The sequence below is a fragment of the Phyllobates terribilis genome, unplaced genomic scaffold, assembly GCF_046119375.1.
Source record: "Phyllobates terribilis strain yellow unplaced genomic scaffold, ASM4611937v1 Scaffold_331__1_contigs__length_2093441, whole genome shotgun sequence".
Lineage (NCBI taxonomy): Eukaryota > Metazoa > Chordata > Amphibia > Anura > Dendrobatidae > Phyllobates > Phyllobates terribilis.
In genome coordinates this window covers 1,539,724-1,548,422 of record NW_027363091.1, presented here as the reverse complement: position 1 = coordinate 1,548,422, position 8,699 = coordinate 1,539,724, and positions in this window count along the sequence as shown.

Sequence of the window (8,699 nt, the reverse complement as noted above, 5' to 3'; positions counted from 1 at the left end):
GACAGAAAATACCCAAAAGTGACACCATTCTAAAAACTGCACCCCTCAAGGTGCTCAAAACCACATTTAAGAACTTTATTAACCCTTCAGGTGCTTCACAGGAGTTTTTGGAATGTGGAAGAAAAAAATTAACATTTAACTTTTTTCACAAAAATGTTACTTTAGACCCAATTTTTTTTATTTTCGCAGGGGTAACAGGAAAAAATGAACCCCAAAATTTTTTGTGCAATTTCTCTTGAGCGCGCTGATACCCCATATGTGAGGGAAAACCACTGTTTGGGCGCACTGCAGGGTTCGGAAGGGAAGGAGTGCCATTAGACTTTTTGAATGCAAAATGTATTTGAATAATTAGCAGACACCATGTTGCGTTTGGAGAGCTCCTGATGTGCCTAAACAGTGGAAACTCCCCACAAGTGACACCATTTTGGAAACTAGACCCCTTAGGGAACTTATCTAGATGTGTGGTGAGCACCTTGGACCCCAAGGTGCTTCACAGAATTTTATAATATTGAGCTGTAAAAATAAAATTTTCACATTTTTCCTACAAAAATGTTTTTCATCCCCTAATTTTGCATTATTATAAGGGTAATAGAATAAATTGCACCATGAAATTTGTTGTGCAGTTTCTCCTGAACACGCCGATACCCCATATGTGGGGGAAAACCACTGTTTGGGCGCACGGCAGGGTTTGGAAGGGAAGGAGCGCCATTTGACTTTTTGAATGTAAAATTTGCTTGAATAATTAGCGGACACCATGTTGCATTTGGGGAGCCCCTAATGTGCCTAAACAGTGGAAACCCCCCACAAGTGACACCATTTTGGAAACTAGACCCCTTAAGGAACTTATCTAGATGTGTGGTGAGCACGTTGGGAGACATAATAAACAAATCAGTAGCAGGTGAAGAATTTGTTTTATTTATTTTTTACGCCGTTCCTTGTGCAGTATAAGTGAAGAGATTACTTTATTCTTCGGGTCGGTGCGATTACAGAGATACCAGATTCATATCGGATTTTTATGATTGACAGCTGTCACACACTAAGAGACGCTTTTTTTTGCAAAATCTAGTTTTTGCATCGCCATATTTTGAGAGCTATAATTTTTCCATATTTTTGCCGACAGACTCATGTGATGGCTTGTTTTTTACGGGACGAGTTCACATTTTTATTGCTACCATTTTTGGGTACGTGACATTTTTTGATCGCTTTCTATTCCGTTTTTTGGGAGGTAAAATTAACAAAAACCAACAATTCAGGAATTGTTTTTTGAGGTTTTTTTTATGCCGTTCTGCGTGTGGTAAAAGTGATAAGGCAGCATTATTCTTCAGGTCAGTATGTTTACAGCGATACTACACTTACTGTATATTTTTTTATGTTTTGGCGCTTTTACACAATAAAACAATTTTATAGAAAAAATATTTTTTTTTCATTGCTTTATTCTGAGAGCTATAACTTTTTTATTTTTCGGCTGATGGAGCTCTATGGCGGGTTTTTTTTGCGGAACAAGATGACGTTTTCAGCGTTACCATTTTTATTTCCATTTTGCTTTTTGATCGCATTTTTTTCCACTTTTTGTTTGGCGATATGAGCAAAAAGCATAGTTTTTTGCTCCGTTTTTTATTTATTTTTATTACGGTGTGCACAGAAGGAGTTAATTAGTGTGACAGTTTTATAGCTCGGGTTGTTTCGGATGCGGCGATACCAAATGTGTACTTTTTTTGTTTTTGCATAAATATACGGATTTATCGGTTTAATATTTTATTTATTTATTTATTTTGTGATTTTTTTTTAGTAGTTTGAAAACATTTTTTTTTACTTTTTTTACATTTTTACTTAGTCTCTGTATGGTACATTAATTTTTATTTTTCTGATCACTGATCTCATGTAATGTAATAGACATATATTACATTACATGAGATCTTTGCTGACTGTTTCACAGTCAGTGTCTCCTGCCAGGCTTCAGCTGCAGGCTGAGCCTGGCAGGACACCGTATATGGCAGATCTGGAGGCGGTCATGTGACCTCCAGCTGCCATAGCAATGCCAGGTCCTGGAAGGTATCAGGGGTCGTCGGAGAGGTAAGTAGACGACCCCCTCTCCTCCTGCTGTCTTCTATATGCCGCGATCACTATAGATCGCGGCATATAGAAGACAGCAAAGGGTTAACATCACTGGGACCTGATCCAATCAGGTCCCGATGATGTTCCCTGTCAGAGCTATCGCTCTGCACCGCACCCTTAGCGCTTGCAGGACCCTCGGGGTCCTGAGCGCTGCGGGACCACCCACCGTTTTTAAGCGTCCGCGCTGCACAGAGCCCAGGCAGCGTGGACGTTTATCTACAGTGGGCGGTCGGGAAGCGGTTAAATAAAAAAAAGTTTTCACAAAGTAAAATAGAGAGTTACCTTTTTATTATCATCTAGGACTGTGTTCATGCTTTCTATCCCTAGCGTATCAATAGGTCCATCAAATATAACCCATTTTCTTTCCGAGGTCTCAGATAACGCAAACTCCCGGAAAGTATTAGCGACTATCCCATCGGTCCACTGCAAATGAAGAGAGGCATCAATAAAATTGCTCTTTCCATAAAATCCAATACAATCCCACAATTGAAAGGATTATTAAAGGGAACGCCTGGGATTATGATATTGATGATACACATGTATTGACTACACGTGGCCCCTATTGAAGTGAACGTGCCGGCACCGGGAGAGACCGCAAGTAAGTGATTTGCATATATGCGGTCACATGCCAACTAGAATGGGGGACCTCACTCAAAGCAAGTGTATTGAGTGAGGCCAGACACAGTCTAGTCAGAATGTGGCTGGAAGTATGCAAACTTATGCTAATTTCTGGCATAAATAATACAATTTGTTTTTTATATGTCTGATGGGGAAAATAAAACAGTTTCCAATTTTTGTGCAAACAGGGAGTAAGTCATAATAAAATGATTGCCCGGCAATGTATGACTGGGGTCTATGTCTCTGAAGGAACCCCTTCTACCATGTCCATAAGCCATAAAAGGGCTTTTTCCCATTTTCAGCAAAGATATTAGAATTATCTATATATATAATCGTCTTATCCCGTCTGTCTGTCTTTCTGTCTGTCTGTCTGTCCAGGAAATCCCGCGTCGCTGATTGGTCCGGCCGCGGCCAATCAGCGACGCGGGATTTGAGAAAAAGATGGCGTCCGTTAGCGGCTCATCTGCAGGACGGAGGTCAGCGGCGATGCAGCAGGGAGATGACCGTCGCGAGGCGCTCATCTCCCGGCCGCTAACTGAACGGAGGACCGGGGAGCGCCGCCGCCGGTCGGGATGCTTCTGCTGCGAGCAACCGCGCATCTCCCGGCTTCTCGCAGCAGCGCCGCTCCCCGGTCCTCACTAATACGACGCTGATTGGTCGCGGTCGACGCCCGCGACCAATCAGCGATATGGAAGGAAAATTTAAACGCCGCTCTGCTACTTGGTCGCGGTGGCCGGCCGCGACCACAATCAGCATTATTGGTGCCACATTTAAACCCCGCTCTGTTGATTGGTCGCGGTGGCCGGGCGTGACCAATCAGCGATATGGGCGGCAAATTTAAACGCCGCTCTGCTGATTGGTCGCGGCTGCCGGCCGCGACCAATCAGCGATTTTGGCGCCAAATTTAAACCCCGCTCTGCTGATTGGTCGCAACCGCCGACCAATCAGCGATTTTGGTGCCAAATTTAAACACCCCTCTGCTGATTGGTCGCGTTTGCAGGCCGCAACCAATCAGCATTATTGGCGCCAAATTTAAACACCGCTTTGCTGATTGGTCGCGGTCGCGACTAATCAGTGATTTTGGCGCCAGATTTAAACACGCTCTCCAGTCCTCACTAACACGGTTCGCTGATTGGTCGTGGCCGCCGCCCGCGACCAATCACCGATGTTGCTGCCAAATTTAAACACCGCTTTGCTATTTGTGCCCGGTCGGCCGCATACATATTCTAGAATACCCGATGCGTTAGAATCGGGCCACCATCTAGTAAACAATAATTCCAATCATAGACGAACCTCATGTGACACTGGATCAAACTGCCCGAACAGCTGCCCCATGGTGATGGCTTTAGGGTTCACTGTCCGGTAAATCACTTTTTCTTCTTCGCACCCTCGCTCATTCATAAGAGACAGCGTATCAGCGAGGACGTGGAGGACCTTCGTTTTTCCAGAGAACGGCTCTCCAACCAACATAAAACTGTACGGGATAAACAAAATGCAGCATGGTCCATTGTATAAAATGGAAACAGCGAAGAATAAATCCCCCGTCCCATGGACTTCTGTAGTTCCAGCTTACCCGTGTCTGACAATCATCATCTCATACGTCTGGATCATGTTCTCCAGGAAGACCTTCTCGGGCTGGATGGTGTGTCCAGCACAGCTCTCCTGTGCGCATTCAAGGAAATCCTGAGCAAAAGGAAGGTAAAATATTTCATCAGTCTGTTTACAGTGGATCCAATTAGAGGTGGGAGAATACATTTTCAGGACCCAGATCAGTATTCTGTGGCCGCTGGACGGGACCCCTGAGAGCCGCCTCCTAGCTGCCGGCATCCCCGGCTCCTCTTCTGATTATATGGCCTGGTGTACATCATGCTGCAACCATAACGTCATGGCAGGCAGGCTAATCTGAAGAAGAGCCAGGGGGCAGAAAGAAATAAGGTGGCTCTCAGGGGTCTCATTCAGTGCCCACCACTGACCTGATGTCACGCACAGTGTAGGAAAGACAAAGTGCGACACAAAGGGATGAGGGGAAGGGAGCCCAGATACTAGGGAAAGGGGGAAATGGAGACCTCCTAGGCTGATCTGCAATCACCCTGTCTCCCCTACCGACTCTATATTGGTTCCTCACCAATTGCCGCACAGGAACCTATCCCTGTATTTCCTTAGCGCTTGACCCTGGATAGGGAAGGGGGGTGAGCACTATTCGATCCCCACTGACAACTAAAGACAGCAAGGGGAGACAGACACAGGGGAAGTAGCTTAGCTTGAGTCGACTTCAGAGAGATGGCACACACATCTCTTCCAGAGAGGAAGTAAGAGCTGCACTTGCTCCAAGCCTTCACAAGGGGTCATGTGAATATCACTGGCACCTCTGTGTAGCAACCTGGAAGTATTTAAACACCCAGGCCTGATTGTCAATTAGAGCAGGAGGGAGGTAGCCGCTGGGTCCTACAGTGAGACCGCTAAGAAGATGTCTGTAATGCCAAACGAAGGGATCTCCTGCAACCAACTGCAGGGCGACTGTCTGTCACATCTGACGCACCCATGACACCTGGCCATTGGATCAGTCTCCTGCGAATCGATACATTCATCTAAAAAAAAATGTCTCCATAACCTACAACTAAACTAGCGATAAATCACTCACAGATGTTTTAACCATTTGTTTTCTACATCAGATCATCCTGCATTGGAGGTATAAGTGAGCCCCCTTATCTCTGGTGCCCCTGTGCAGCTGCCCAGGTTGCACTAATGGGACCGGACGATGAGTGACAAGGTCATGTAACCCAATTCCAAAGCAGTGGATCAGGATCGGGTGATTTCAATGGGATTGGTCTACCATCTACTGTGTATGGGGGCCTCATGACAGATTATGTTGGGGGACATAAAAATCGGGCGGATGGAATTTAATCACCCGATCCTTACTTTCTGACCCTGAAATTAGCAGCTGCCATAAGATTCTGGCAGCGACTCTGTCATAGAGAAAACAGGAGCGAGCATTGCTGAATATGGGGGAGCCGGGAAAGATAACTGTCATCCAAATGATAGCTGGCCAGCTATATAGGACCTATCACTTGCCATTAATATGCAATTTTATTACCTGGTGTAAATGCCGCTGTTCTCCTAAATCCGGTGTTGTTTTTCTTTTGCTCCTGCACCTCTCCATTCCTGAGATATAGCCTCTTTATAGAAATCTAGTTCATAATTTTTAATAGCCAAGTGGGCGTGGTCATCAAGTCCTCTCTGTGGGATTCTTCAGGAAGGCCTTGCCCAGTTGGCTTAAAGGGCTAGAGGAGAGTGACAGATGTCAGGAACGGAGAGGAGCAGGAAGAAAAGAAAAACAATGCCGGAGTCAGGAGAACAGCGGCATTTCCATATTTATGGCGAGGGACAAGTCCTCTTTAAGTCTTGGCAAACCCCTTTAAGACACTATTATATTTTAATACCTTATAGTCGGCTTTCGGAAGTTGAATGCCAGGGAACAGGTCACTGGTAATCCCATTGAACAGAGGAAAATTTGCGTTTGTTTACATCCTTAATTGACCGCAAGAGCTAAATAGAATGAAAAAGGATTAAATGATAAAATAATTCATATACAATATGACATGAAACAATATTAAAAGTGAGGAACCCCATTACAAAGGAGCCGTCAGTTCTTGTGGTATGTCTGTATGAGTAAAGAATAGTATTCTCCAAAAAATAAGGATGAAACCTCTTTTCCTAAAACTCTACATTGTATCGTCCCTCTGTTATACCTCCTGGAAATGTATGTGTAAATGATATATAATGTATATATAATCTATATAGGGGACAACCCTATACAATCTGACTGTGCCCAAACAGTGGTGACATTGTCAGACTGTGTAGGGGACTCGTTATTGACAGATTTCAATTAATTCCTACATTTCCAGGAATGATAAAAGAGGAATGGAACGCTGCTGAGTTGCACTAAAATATGCTGCAGAATTGTTTTTCCATAGGGAATACATGTGGCCTCTGTGTTGCACTGTTAATTGCCGGCTGCAGAATGAGTTAAGTGAGATACTGTCAGTGAACTCGTTTTTGCTGGCTGACGGGGAGTTTGTAAATGTTTAGAGGTTTAGCGTGCAGAAAACCATAAGAATAAAGGCAGATCTCCGCAATCAGAGCATAGTTGGGGACCATCATTGCTACAGTCCGGAAAAGAACCTGAAATGCGCAAACCAGATGGGTCAGTCAACAAATGAAACTAAAGTACTGTAAACTAGGCATAGAGCCGGGGAACCCATTATGTCCATTTACACTATCCTCCACCCCAGACCTAAAAGTGATGTGTCTATTCCACATCAGAGGAAAGTCAGTCAAAGTGTGGTTAAAGGGGTATTCCCATCTCCAAGATCCTGTCCCAATATGTAATAGGTGTAATAATAATAATAATGTTTGCAAATATCTCCAATTAGAAATGTAGTATAGTTTTTCTGATTAGCTATGTTTCTTACCCTCATGTGCAGGACATTGCAGTAGCTTAGGTATCCATGGTTACGACCACTCATAGTAACAGTTAGTTACTTGCTAGTGGTCGTAACCATGGATACCTAAGCTACTGCTATGCCCTGCACATGGGTTAAGCAACATAGCTAATCAGAAGAACTATACTACATTTCCAATTGGAGGTATTTGCTATTAATATTATTATTACACCTATTACATATTGGGATAGCATCTTGGAGATGGGAATACTCCTTTAACACTTTCCAAATCTCTCTCCACACCTCTACTGTGTCCATTTTGGAAAATAGGAGAATGGGACATCAATATTAAGGAGCTTGCAGAAATGAGGGCATCAGGTGTTGTGATTATACATAGGAAATGTACAATCTCATATAGGTTTGGGGGAGAATAATCCCTTTGATGAAATCTTATGTTTCTTTTGTAAACCTAGTATTTACTTGAAAGTTTGTGAACCCCTCAAAAATTTCTGTATTACTGCATAAATTTGACTTAACCGCTTCGCGACGGCCCACTGTAGATAAACGTCGGTGCTGCCTGGGCTCTGTGCAGCGCCGACGTTTAAAAACGGTGGGTGGTCCCGCAGCACTCAGGACCCTGAGGGTCCTGCAAGCGCTGCGGGAGCGGTGCAGAGCGATAGCTCTGACAGGGAACATCATCGGGACCTGATTGGATCAGGTCCCAGTGATGTTAATGACGCGCCCCCTGGGCCTGTGTTGTGCAGGGACGCGATACCCATTTGTGGCGGGTTGGTCTCGATCCTGCCGACTACGCCAAAGTTGACGCGCCCCCTGGGCCTGTGTTGTGCAGGGGAACCCGGAACCGGGCCTGTTGTAGAATGCTGGGGGTTGTAGTCTCCGTGTGGCGGTGACCCGGTCCGTGCCCAGGGTGGTCAAACCAGTGGCAGTCTTAATGTATAGCAAATGTCCGACTACGCCACCCGTGGATTGCGGTCAGTGGGGACCGCCGCCGCGCTGCAGACCGCTGAGGCTGATGTTGTTTGCGCAGCTGAGTATGGGATAACTCCCCACGGGAGAAGTATTGCCTCAGGGCAGCTAATGTGAGAGATGATGGGAGTGATGGTGTGAGCGTCCCAGTGCTAATGGTGCTGGTGCGGCGAGGAACCACAGAGACGTGCGGTTGTAGTTTTCAATGCTTTACTCACAGTTGTTGTTCATGTCAATGCTGCAGGCGATGACTGCCCGAGCCGCGCTGCGTCCACCAGGCAAGGGACTCGGTCAACTCCCAGGTAATTCCAGAGTGTGGTTCAGAGCTCCCTTCTCTACCTTTTTCTGGCCGTCCCCACCAGTGACCCACCTTTGTCCAGCTTCCTCGGGCCTTCTGTTGGCGAAACCTCTCCCGGTTTCCCTGACCCTATACGGTATGCCTTTCTGGTGGATGTAGTGAGGGGTCGCACCAAGATGTGGTAACAACCTTCGGTCTTTGGCTGAGGACTCTGTTGCCTCCACCAATTTGGGTTCCTG